A 13,779-nucleotide genomic window follows, 5' to 3' on the forward strand; every position below is an offset into this window, starting at 1 on the left:
CATCAAAAAATTGGTAATCTTCCCAATATTTTGCTTCCTCGGCGGAAAACCATTGACCATTATTAACTTTGGTCCGTTGGTTGAGAATTTTCTTTTATTTAATCGATTTACTATAGGTATCAATATTTCTTCCTCTGAAACCTCTTCTTCTTCCGGTTCCTCCTCTTCCGGTTCCTCCTCTTCCGGTTCCTCTTCGGGAATTTGTGAATCTTCCCAAAGTATATTCGACTCTTCATTATTATTAGGTGAGTCGATGGGATTTGTACTAGTGGTAGACATCTATCACATAATATTAAACACATTAAGAGGTTAATATATCACATAATATTTACATGTTAATAATATATAGTTTCCAACAAAAGTGTTAAGCAATCGTTTTTAAAGAAAACACGGTCGAAGTTCAGACTCACTAATGTATCCTAACAAACTCGATAAGACACACTAATGCAAATTTCTGGTTCTCTAAGACCAACGCTCGGGTACCAACTGAAATGTCCCGTTCATATTGATTATAAACGTTCCATATTAATTGATTTCGTCGCGAGGTTTTGACCTCTATATGAGACATTTTTCAAAGACTGCATTCATTTTTAAAACAACCATAACCTTTATTTTATCTATAAAGGTTTAAAAAGTATTACATAGATTATCAAATAATGATAATCTAAAATATACCGTTTATACACGACCATTACATAATGATTTACAATAAGAATATATTACATCAAAAGTAAGTTTCTTGAATGCAGTTTTTACATAATATCATACAAGCATGGACTCCAAATATTGTCCTTATTTTAGTATGCAACAACGGAAGCTCTTAATAATCACCTGAGAATAAACATGCTTAAAACGTCAACAAAAATGTTGGTGAGTTATAGATTTAACTTATATATTATCAAATCATAATAATAGACCACAAGATTTCATTTTTATAACACATCTCATATCAGGCATTTCGCAAACTGCACAGAGATAAAAATCATTCATATGTTGAACACCTAGTAATCGACGTTAACTTAATGCATAGAATATCCCTAAAACAGGACCTCTCGTCTGTATAATAATCTCGAAGTACTAAACCATCCATAACCTGAATGGGGGTTGTTAAGCCCAATAGATCTATCTTTAGGATTCGCATCAATTAAGGGCCATTTCCCTAATTCTTAGGTTACCAGACTTGAAGGGCGATATTCGGTTTAATAATCCAACCATAGAATGTAGTTTTGCGTACTTGTGTCTATTTTGTAAAATATTTATAAAGCTGCATGTATTCTCATCCCAAAAAAAATATTAGATTGTAAAAGTGGGACTATAACTCGCTTTCACAGATTTTTACTTCGTCGGGAGTAAGACTTGGCCACTGGTCGATTCACGAACCTATAACAAATATATACATATATATATATATATATCAAAGTATGTTCAAAATATATTTACAACATTTTTAATACATTTTGATGTTTTAAGTTTATTAAGTCAGCTGTCCTCGTTAGTAACCTACAACTAGTTGTCCATAGTTAGATGTACAGAAATAAATTGATATATATTATCTTGAATCAATCCACGACCCAGTGTATACACGTCTTAGGCTAGATCACAACTCAAAGTATATATATTTTTGGAATCAACCTCAACCATGTATAGCTAACTCAAACATTACTGCATATAGAGTGTCTATGGTTGTTCCAAATAATATATATACATGGGTCGATATGATATCTCAAACATTTGCATACGTGTCTATGGTATCCCAAGATTACATAATATAATAGAATACATGTATAATACAATATAAGTTAGCTAGGATATGATTTGTATAGAATTGTTACAGTATTTTCCGTAGCTACAACAATCAAAAAAATATCCAATCTTGTTTTACCCATAACTTCTTCGTTTTAAATCCGTTTTGAGTGAATCAAATTGCTATGGTTTCATATTGAACTCTATTTTATGAATCTAAGCAGAAAAAGTATAGGTTTATAGTCGTAAATATAAGTTACAAGTCATTTTTGTAAGAGGTAGTCATTTCAGTCGAAAGAACGACGTCTTGATGACCATTTTGAAAAACATACTTCCACTTTGAGTTTAACCATGATTTTTGGATATAGTTTCACGTTCATAAGAAAAATAATTTTCCCAGAAGAACAACTTTTAAATCAAAGTTTATCATATTTTTTAATTATCAAACCCAAAACAGCCTGCGGTGTTACTACGACGGCGTATGTCCGATTTTACGGTGTTTTTCGTGTTTTCAGGTTTTAAATCATTAAGTTAGTATATCATATAGATATAGAACATGTGTTTAGTTGATTTTAAAAGTCAAGTTAGAAGGATTAACTTTTATTTGTGAACAAGTTTAGAATTAACTTAACTATGTTCTAGTGATTTCAAGTTTAAACCTTCGAATAAGGTAGTTTTATATATATGAATCGATTGATGTTATGAACATCATTACTACCTCAGATTTTGTGGATAAACCTACTAGAAATGAGAAAAATATATCTAGCTTCAAAGGATCCTTGGATGGCTTGAAAGTTCTTGAAGCAGAATCATGACACGAAAACAAGTTCAAGTAAGATTTCCACTCGAAATAAGATTGTTATAGTTATATAAATTGAATCAAAGTTTGAATATGAGTATTACCTTGTATTAGAAAGATATCTTACTGTAAATAAGAAAGATTTCTTGAGGTTGGATGATCACTTTACAAGATTGGAAGTAAGCTAGCAAACTTGAAAGTATTCTTGATTTTATGAAACTAGAACTTATAGAATTTATGAAGAACACTTAGAACTTGAAGATAGAACTTGAGAGAGATCAATTAGATGAAGAAAATTGAAGAATGAAAGTATTTGTAGGTGTTTTTGGTCATTGGTATATGGATTAGATATAAAGGATGTGTAATTTTGTTTACATGTAAATAAGTCATGAATGATTACTAATATTTTTGTAATTTTATGAGATATTTCATGCTAGTTGCCAAATGATGGTTCCCACATGTGTTAGGTGACTCACATGGGCTGCTAAGAGCTGATCATTGGAGTGTATATACCAATAGTACATACATCTAAAAGCTGTGTATTGTACGAGTACGAATACGGGTGCATACGAGTAGAATTGTTGATGAAACTGAATGGGGATGTAATTGTAAGCATTTTTTTAAGTAGATGTATTTTGATAAGTGTCTTGAAGTCTTTCAAAAGTGTATGAATACATATTAAAACACTACATGTATATACATTTTAACTGAGTCGTTAAGTCATCATTAGTCGTTACATGTAAATGTTGTTTTGAAACTTTTAGGTTAACGATCTTGTTAAATGTTGTTAACCCATTGTTTATTATATCTAAAGAGATGTTAAATTATTATATTATCATGATATTATGATATATTAATATATCTTAGTATGATATATATATACAGTTAAATATTGTTACAACGATAATCGTTACATATATGTCTCGTTTCGAAATCATTAAGTTAGTAGTCTTGTTTTTACATATGTAGTTCATTGTTAATACACTTAATGACATGTTTACTTATCATTTATCATGATTAAACATAGTGTATCAATATCTTAATATGATTCATATGTATTTAGTAAGACGTTGTTATAACGATAATCGTTATATATATCGTTTTGAGTTTCTTAATTCAATAAACTCAATTTTATGTATATAACTCATTGTTAAAATACCTAATGAGATACTTACTTATCATAATATCATGTTAACTATATATATAATCATATATATGTCATCATATAGTTTTTACAAGTTTTAACTATCGTGAATCACCGGTCAACTTGGGTGGTCAATTATCTATATGAAACCTATTTCAATTAATCAAGTCTTAACAAGTTTGATTACTTAACATGTTGGAAACACTTAATCATGTAAATAACAATTTCATTTAATATATATAAACATGGAAAATTTCGGGTCACTACAAAGTCGGTCCAAACAAGTAAGTTGGTCGATCCAAAAGGTCCTCAACCTAAGTCAATGGTTACTAAGTCAGTGAATTGTCCCCAAAAGTTTAAAAGTGAATAAATTAAGTCTTAAGTATCATCATCATCATTATCATCATCATCATTATCATCATCATCATCATTCGTAAAAGATAAAGTAAGTTTTCAACAAGAATAGAGATCGAAACAAAAGCTGACTTCGGACAGCTGCTACGACCTCTATACAAACCGAAAAGATGCGTGGTCAGTGGCCAAGGCTCCGTACGTGAGTCCTTGTACTGCTTTCAAATTTTTAGATCCTAACTCGATGTTTTTTGACCGTGGCGACGGTTCAAGCGCGAGTAGGTCAGAATTTTCAGCACGTCGTTACAAAGGTGTAGTGATTTTCGGAAGGCTATAAATCCTAAACCGTATATCGGATTTAGGCGAGTCTTGAACGAAAAGTCATCTACTCGAACTGAAATATCTGAAAATAAAATTTTCAGAAGTCCCAGGAGTCTGATCATACCCCAAAAAATAGCAAACAAGTGCTCTGGTGGGTTTCTTGGTGCTTGTTGCTCATCACGGTTCTCATCCTTGATGCGTATAAGCTTCAAGTGTACAAATCTTTGATGTTTTAGCATCACTTTGACCAAGTTTCAACCATCAACACACAACTAAGAGTAAAAGCTAACATTCTACAAGTTTTGAACATCGAGGTTGTCTCTTTATTGCATAAACAAAATAAAGCTTCAACCTTTGTCCTTTTGACACAAGTTTATGCATCTTCATCATATGAGATGATGAAGACTTGATTTTTATTACAAAAAAAATCATAAAAAGGTTCTAAGTAAGTGAGATCTACAATAATAACTTAGATCTCAAGTATTAAGAAACCCTGAGCTAAAAAGCTTGGATCTTTACAAGATTAATGAGACCATAAGCCAGAAAGCTAAGATCTAGTGAAAGTAATGAAACCATAAGTTAGAAAGCTAAGATCTAGTGAAAGTAATGAGATCATAAGCTAGAAATCTAAGATCTTAAATAAAATAATGAAACCCTAAGCTAGAAAGCTTGGATCTTTAATGTTCTTGAAGATCCTTAAAGCAAAAGGCTAGATCTTCAAGTTTCATGAAGATCATAAACACAAGTTTTGATCTTTTTAACAAAATAAAGAGATTATAAGCTAGAAAACTTAGATCCAACAAAGTAATGAAGATTCAAAGCTAGAAAGATTGAATCTTTCATGTTCTTGAAGGATTCAAATCAAAGTTTGAATCTACAAGATATAACAAGATCAAAAAGCTAAAAAGATTGATCTTAAGATGATGATGATGTCGTGATGATGAAGAGAAGAAGAAGAAAATTTAAAACTTACCATTTTTAGTGTGAGAAAGACTAGAGAGAAAGTTAGAGAGCAAGTGTGTGTAAAATGAGAATGAAATCAAGTGTGAAATGGATGGAATAAGCTTGGTATTTATAGTGTGGTGGTGGTGGTGGTCTCCAAAATCGGTGGCCAAATGGGGGGACAAGGGGACACCTTTTTGCTTTTTGTATGGTGGTGGTCTAAAGGTGGTGCTTATTGTTGGAATCCCATGCAACATGTGTAGTAATGGTTAACAAAAATGCTATATGTTGGCTCTTATTAATGGGTATTTGTCTCATATTTTAATGGGTCATAAACTTATTAAAGTTGGGCTAATTTAAAGGTCCAATAACTAAAGTAGGGTGAGCTTAAGTCCAATAAGGTAGAAAGTCCATTAAGACTAACTAGTGTGCATTAGTAAAATTCTAAGCATAATTAAGCAACCAATAAGCCAAGTAATTTGCCATTAGAAAATAACAATTAGTATTACGTAGTCATAATATTCCAATTATGACAAAAGTTAAACGTGTACCAAGTACGTAGCTCGCTTTAAACGTCAAGTGACACTAACAGTCGTTAAAAGTATTCGAGGATCAAGTTAAGTGATTAAACACTTAATAGCACGTTTTAAGACATTAACGAAGGTAATTAATCATGAATAAAGATCCCAGAGCATAAACTAGCTCAGTATGCACATATACACAGATTCGTGAAAGTATAAAGCACAAAAATATAAGTCAAAAAAGTCGAGTCGTTACAAGGTGGTTGCAAGTAAGTATATTATATATGCATGTGTATACTTATTGCAATCACTAAGCGTTAGCTTACCCCTCTCGTTGTTTACCTTTTTACAGGTATTGTGATTGTAAGGCTAGCTAGTCGTTAGACTAGATGTGTAGGAGTGCTTGGGCTCGATGGAGTAGCTTTCAGAGATTTGGACGCGGATCGGGGATTTGGTAGTCCCCGGGATTATGCTCTTGGTATTGGGTTGGGTTATTGAGTATTAACCCTTGTTTTGTGTAATTGGGTCATTGTTACAAATGATTTTGTGATGTGTCATTTGTGTACCAAGGGTTATATTAAGTTGTTAAACGAAACGTTATGATATTATGTTTTCGGTTAAAACAGAGTTGAAAATATTATGTGTTATTAACGGGATATTGGGACCTAAAATAAAATAAATAAATAAAAAAAGTGTGCTCCTTTTTGGTAAACTGATTTGGGGTCGTTACAAGTGGTATCAGAGCATAGTCTAAGGGAATTAGGTGGCCTTGGAATAGGTGCCTAGTCTTAGACTTATTGGCGGTTATGCATTATTTGTGGGACTTGTAGGAATACGGGTCAGATTGAGAATTGTTAGTACCTTAGAGTAGCTGACTAACTAGGACTTGTGTTTGTCCAATGTGGGATTGTGTGGGGCCTTATTTCGCGTGTAAATTAGTGCATTAGATAGCTAGTGCCTAATGTAAGTAGGCGAACTTGGACGTTGTTTTAGTAATAGTCACCTAGGTTGTAGGTTGACGTGTTGTTGTGGTGTACTTGTGTACGTTTAATATTATATTGTATATTGGTGTATATATACAGGTATCTATTGGTGCGGTGTCCTAGAGACGAATCTATTGGAGAGATACGCATGTTTGGTGGTTTGAGTGATCAAGCTCACGGTAAGGACTTTGTTCATTCGGGTACTAGGAGTTATCGCGTGTTATTTTGTGTGAATGTCGCGTCAGTCCGGGTAAACTACTTTGCGTGACCATGCAAAAATGGTAAGGTACGCAATTGTAATAGTGATAGATCACCATTATTACAACCGTGTATCTTGACACCAAGCATGACATGACGAGTACCGAGCGGAGGAAACGTGGCATGGTTGGGGTAGAATCGGGACGAGTTAGGAATCTTTATTTGGTTCCTAGGATATAGTGGTCTCGGGTGTTGTGCTTGTTGTTACATCAGATTCGTTGTGAGTCAGAAATTGGTGTGGTGGTTTCGGTTAACTAAGGTGAATGAGCGAACTCACGAGTTCGGAGCGTGTGTAGTCACCCTAAGTAGTGGGTGCACTATTGAGATTGTCATTGGTTGTGGTTACCCATCGTAACTAGGATAACCCATAATGGTGTGGGTGTGTGCGACGAAGACTTGAATTCTGTAGTGGAATGTGACAAGTTTAATGATTGTAGTTTTGAGTTACACTCGGTAGAGTGTGTGGTTAGAGAATCGTGTTAGGATTCTTGTTGCGAGTCGCCTTGGAATTGGCGAATCGAGGAATCTTCAGGTCGTTAAACTCATGGGAGTGGGACTCGTATAATGATGATTGTGTTAGTGAATTGTGGATTATGGGGTAACGTTCCTAATGGAATATCCTTTGTAGTAGTATTTTTATCGAGGTGTGGAAGGATGTAAGACTTGGTGTTTCTAAGCATCTCCTTAGTGTTGGATGAAAGGTTTCGTTAGGATATATTATTTTGGCCTTGTGGAAATTGTGGGTAGCGTGTGATCGCTAGGAACTTTCGATAAGACAATAAACCATAAGGTTTGTCGGGTAGGAATGACTTCGGGTCATTATTGTGGAGAAATGGGTGACATCAGGTGTATGGAACCCAAAGGTCGAGTTTCTAAATCTCAGTAGAATGCGGTGGGAGTCTGCATGACACTGCGTCAGGTGCCCCGTTATACCTGCTAGTGTGATGTTCAACTCCGGTGATGGTGTGATCACTTTGTGCTTAGGGTGACCGTGAGATACCCTTAGAAGCAGCGGAGATTACAAAAGTGATCGACGGGTGATAGTAATTCGACGATTGCGAAAGTCGAAGTTTAAGAGCATTGCGGTAAATACTTCTTATGAAGTGACGGATGAGCGAATTTTGTTGCTCTTAAGTGATGGACGGGTAAGGATGACCGGTGAGTCGGTGATGGACTTAATGGTCGATTAGGTCGAAGGTTATGATGAAGCGTTGTGAAATGACCCGTCCATATTACTATAAACGCAGTACGTTTTCATTGGTCCCATAGCGAGGTATTTGACCTCTATATGATACGTTTTAGAAAATATTGCATTCGTTTCATAAAAAGCACATCATTATTATACATAATGCATGTTTTAAACAAGTGAGCGATTATTTAAGAAATAATCCCCAAAATACATCGGTTTCCAAATATTACACACGTGATGTAACAGTCGAATATAATACATGACAAAGGTTTTATTGAATGCAACACTTTATTTAAATAAAAGTATGAGACTCCATGCACAACTTGCTCAGATAATGCAACAGCGGAAGACTTTCTTAAGGACCTGAGGTTAAACATGCGTAAACAATCAACCCAAAGGTTGGTGTGATATATAGGTTTATCATCGATATAAATATAGACCACAAGATTTCATAGTTATAAATATATGTACACTCGCAAGTTTCAAACCTTCTCCAGCCTCCTTCTGGTAGATTTCGTCCTTGTGATTTGTCCACAGCCTCCTTCTGGTTTTGCTCAATCCGTTTTCCAGTTTCAAACCTTCTCTTTTTCCGTGCTTTGCTAACACAATATTCTTTATCATCAACTTTTGACTGTTACGGTTGTCTACAGTTTCTGCTGCTTCATTCAGCTTTTTCAAAACTTCATAGTACTGATTCGTAGGCTGAAGTGCTATTCCGAATTTCAGAATTATAATTCCAGTAAATAATGCTATATGTATATGCAGAAATGATGTGAGATTCAAGAATAATTATTGATGCTTCCTGGGGTTTGGTATGACAATTATTGTTACAAGATGTAGATGGGTACATGACAAGATTTTATAGTGATCTTTCAGAGAGATTTAAGTCAAAGAGCAATAAAGTTGCTGATAAGCTTACTACTAATGTGGTGGAATATAAAAGGTTCCCCAGTAACGATGGCGAAAAGACAACGTATATATCAAGGTTATAATAAGGCTACTCCGGATGAAAAATCGAAGTTGTCTTTTTGGAGCTGTGATAAAATTCGCTATTTTGAAAAGGGATTGTAAAGTTATTTTGGGTAATAATAATTCTAAAGGATCTGACACGGATATGTGTTGAACCTTTGCTTAGGTTCAAGTGTCCTCCGAATGCATATCTATATGCATATATTCTTCGTATGTATCGTGTGATTGGTTCATTCTCTTGATTGTTCCTTAGTTGAGATGTTTTCAAGAATTTTGAAGGGTTTAGACGCAGGTTGTCATCGTCAATATCCGTATAATGAATTCGTCGTGAATCTTGAATGATACGAATATCTTTATGAGTTCTGTGAATGAAAGTGATGTTCTAGTATAGTTTGAATTTAAAGTATGATTTTGAAGGATGTAGGAATTTAAGATTGATGGCACTTCTTAAATCTTGACTTGGATTTTGATCTGTCAAAATCAGAATATGTATTTGAATTGGTATGGAAAATGGTTGTCTTGAATTTTGTGAAATGATGTATATTGCTATGAAAGGAGAGAGTATTATTAACGATTGTCGAAACATCATTGAAAATGTACAGTGTAACATATTAATGTGAACTTAAGTATTTCTCGGGTATTACCTACCCGTTAAAATAAAATTTCACAGGTAATATTTTGTACAAAAGAATTTTTATTACAGTCTTTATGAAAATATATGTATGTATATTTTCTTTAGATGTAATATGGATTTAATGAGTTAATATTATATTAATCTCATTTGGTTTACGGTTGGAACTAGAAATGAATAATCCCTAAAACTTTAGAGATTACATAATTGCCGCGGAATATTTCTTCAACGTAAATGAAATAATGAATTAATACTTCATCACTCATTATTGTTGGTATCCCTCAGTGCCTGCGGTGCGTATGATGTTGATGCTCGTAATGCGGCTTGCGATGTTGAGGCTTGTGATGTTGTTGGTACTGCTGCTGCTGGTGCTGGTATTGGTTTGATGTGAGTATAGATGATGAGAATTTGTTTTGTTTTGTATTGCGAAAGAAGATGTTTAAAGTTTCTTGAATAAAAAGAGAGGTCAAGAGCTTTATAAAGGGAATGGAATGATGTAGGATGCACTTGCTAATGAAGTTTTGCTTTTCATGACAATAATTTTTATTTTTTTTACTAAATAATTCACCATGCAAGATACGGAGTAAAGGTCAGATAGCCTCAATAATATTAGTAATATTATACTCGTTGCGGCATATCCTGGAAAGGAGAGAGAAAACGGTGTTACGAACGGGTTCGCCGGTAAGTGCCTCATGTTTTCCACCGAGAGGCGAATTAGATTCATGAAACAGATCGCCTTCTTATTGTCTAAATTGATTAATTCGTCCACGAACCCACCCCCAATTCATCCAGAAGAGGTGATGACTAATTGGTTGGTTCATTACGGTTAGACTGCTCTCGGAGCTTAAATGAAATTCCATATCGGAATAGCTTTTAGAATTCGATGAACTCGAGCTTTGTGAAGAATCCGCCTTACACGTTCAGAGGAATGATTGTTGATATGAAAAAGATTTAGGACTTAGATTGATATTCTTAATACATAATTTACATATGTATATTTAATACCAAAATCCCATAAGTTACAAAGGAATTTACGGAAGATGTCAGGCAAAGTCTACCGTGATAGATATGATAAGATATGAATATGTGTCTATACACTACTTATACAATAATTGCAGTAAGACGCATCTAGACTTAAGATGATAAACAGGTAATTTCCGACAAGAATGATAAGCAAAACTTTTAATATGCAGATAAGGTCGAAGTCCAGACTCACTAATGCATCCTAACAACTATCAGTTAGACACACTAATGCAAGACCTGGTTCTCTAAGACCACCGCTCTGATACCAACTGAAATGACCCATCCATATTACTATAAACGTAGTACGTTCTCATTGGTCCCATAGCGAGGTATTTGACCTCTATATGATACGTTTTATAAAATATTGCATTCGTTTCATAAAAAACACATCATTATTATACATAATGCATGTTTTAAACAAGTGGGCGATTATTTAAGAAATAATCCCCAAAATACATCGGTTTCCAAATACTACACACGTGACGTAACAGTCGAATATAATACATGACAAATGTTTTATTGAATGCAACACTTTATTTAAATAAAAGTATGAGACTCCATGCACAACTTGCTCAGATAATGCAACAGCGGAAGACTTTCTTAAGGACCTGAGAATAAACATGCGTAAACAGTCAACACAAAGGTTGGTGAGATATATAGGTTTATCATCGATATAAATATAGACCATAAGATTTCATAGTTATAAATATATGTACACTCGCAAGTGTATAAAAGTATTCTATAAGTTGTTGAGCACTTCGGTAACCATACTTAACCATTAATGTGGCATATTCCCTTTATTATGAAATCTCCCTACACTGTACCAAGTGTAGTAAAAATGAAGTACTATGCAACCGTTTACGATAATAGTGTGACTAGCCCGATTGGGGTTGTCAAACCCGATAGATCTATCAATAGGATTCGCGTATACATGTTCTTACAACATGTAAATATTAGTTATCAAGCTATTAGGGAAGATATGCAAAGTGGTACAACTCAACGTAGAATATATTTTAAGTACTTGTGTCCATGGCGTAAAACATAAAATGCATGTATTCTCATCCCAAAATATTTTTAGAGTTTAAAAATGGGACTATATACTCACAGTAGTAAAAGTATATTAATAATAAGTTTTCAACTTATTAAAAATATGACCGTCGTCCTTGGATTCACGAACCTATAACAATAATAACGATTCAGATGATAATACGACATATAAATAAAATAAAGCAAGTTCATAGAATACTTATATAATAATTTTTAACATTTTATGTTAGCAGTCCATTGTTAGTAGTCCTTTGTTAGTAGTCCGAAAAGTCCAACAGTCCAATAATCGGTATATATATATATATATATTTATATATATATATATATATATATATATATATATATATATATATATATATATATATATATATATATATATATATATATAATCTTAGAATTACCCCACGACGTATTGTATACGTATTATCTTTGCATCAACCCAGAGACGTATTGTATACATATTGTCTTAGAATTAACTAAGATGTATTGTGTACGTATTGTCTTAGGATTTATCAAAACGTATTGTATACTTATTGTGTTAGGACGTACCAAGAATATTATTATACATATATACAATCACAGAATTAACCAAGATTATAATATTTTTGTTATACTACTAATAACATGTCCAAATATATATAGGATATAAGAAAAGTTAACAAGGATATGGTTAATATAGTTTTTATAATATAAATTTCGTCCATACAACGTTAATTTTAGCAGATTTTGTTTTGCTCGCTAAATATTCATTACAACTCCGTTTAAAGTGAATCAAATTGCTATGGATTTATTAAGAAGTAAATTTTACAAAACCAATTAGAAAAGTTCATCCCAAGTAGTAATTTGTAGAGCTTTACCCTCTTTTTGTGTCGGTGGACAGATTTGGAAAAATCCCGGCATCCACACAATATATGATTTTTGATAAAATACTTCCACTTTGTCTAAAATCATGAAAAAATACTGGAAGTCTTATTTACATATATTAACATATTTTCAAAGTCTTAGCCTCGAACTCAAAGTCTAAGATAGGTTTTTAATTCCCAACCCAAAACAGCCCGCTTTTTACCGAATGGAGATTAAAGGATATATGTTAAGTTTCAAGGTGTTCTTCATATGTACAAGTTATAAGTTCTTATATTAACTTAATATAACATCATAATACATATAAATAAGTGTTATTAGAGTTAAGTTAGAAAGATTAGATTAGTTTTTCAAACAAGCTTGGTGTTCACCAAAACAAGTTCTAGTTTTTACAAGTTTTATAAGTATAATAAGATAGCAATTATACAAGGAATTGAACAAGGATTTTGAGAAGTATTTTACCTTGATTATAAAGAGGAAAGTTGTTGAGATTAAAGTATGATATGAGAGCATTCAAGTGTGTGTTTTTAGTTTAAGAAAATGTGGAGTAAAAATGAGTTAAAATGGTCCTTATTTATAAGCTTATAATTTTGGCTTTTAGTGAAAATATCTAAGATAAGTTAAATTGTATTAAGTCATGCATGACATATTAAATTGATTAGGTCATGGATGACATATTACACAAATAATTGCAGATTTCTATTGGTATATACCAATAGTAAATACTTCTAGAAGCTGTATATAATACTGGTAAAAATACCGTATGAATGCGAGTAGAATTCTTTGAGGAAATTGAACGGAAATATGAGTATAGCTATCCTTTATATGTATTGATATATTATAAAGTTTATTCAATACTTGTAAGGATGTATTTACACTCGTAATACATTATATGTAAATACATTTTAACATAAGTTAATTACGTCGTTTAAATAGTAATATATATATTTTTTGAAAACTCTTTAAATTAGTAGTATGAAAATATATATATAATACT

At 32.9% G+C, this 13,779-nt stretch overlaps 1 long non-coding RNA gene across 1 annotated transcript in view; it reads right to left on the reverse strand.

Annotated features, from left to right (window-relative positions):
• Positions 1-11,336: 11,336 nt before the first annotated feature.
• LOC139851938 (uncharacterized) overlaps positions 11,337-13,779 on the reverse strand; it is a 74,288-nt gene continuing 71,845 nt past the window's right edge. Inside the window, exon 6 of the long non-coding RNA XR_011760819.1 lies at positions 11,337-11,482. This is a non-coding gene — a long non-coding RNA (uncharacterized lncRNA). The remainder of the gene's footprint in view (positions 11,483-13,779) is intronic.

This window comes from Rutidosis leptorrhynchoides, chromosome 6 (genome assembly GCF_046630445.1).
Source record: "Rutidosis leptorrhynchoides isolate AG116_Rl617_1_P2 chromosome 6, CSIRO_AGI_Rlap_v1, whole genome shotgun sequence".
Classification (NCBI taxonomy): Eukaryota; Viridiplantae; Streptophyta; class Magnoliopsida; order Asterales; family Asteraceae; genus Rutidosis; species Rutidosis leptorrhynchoides.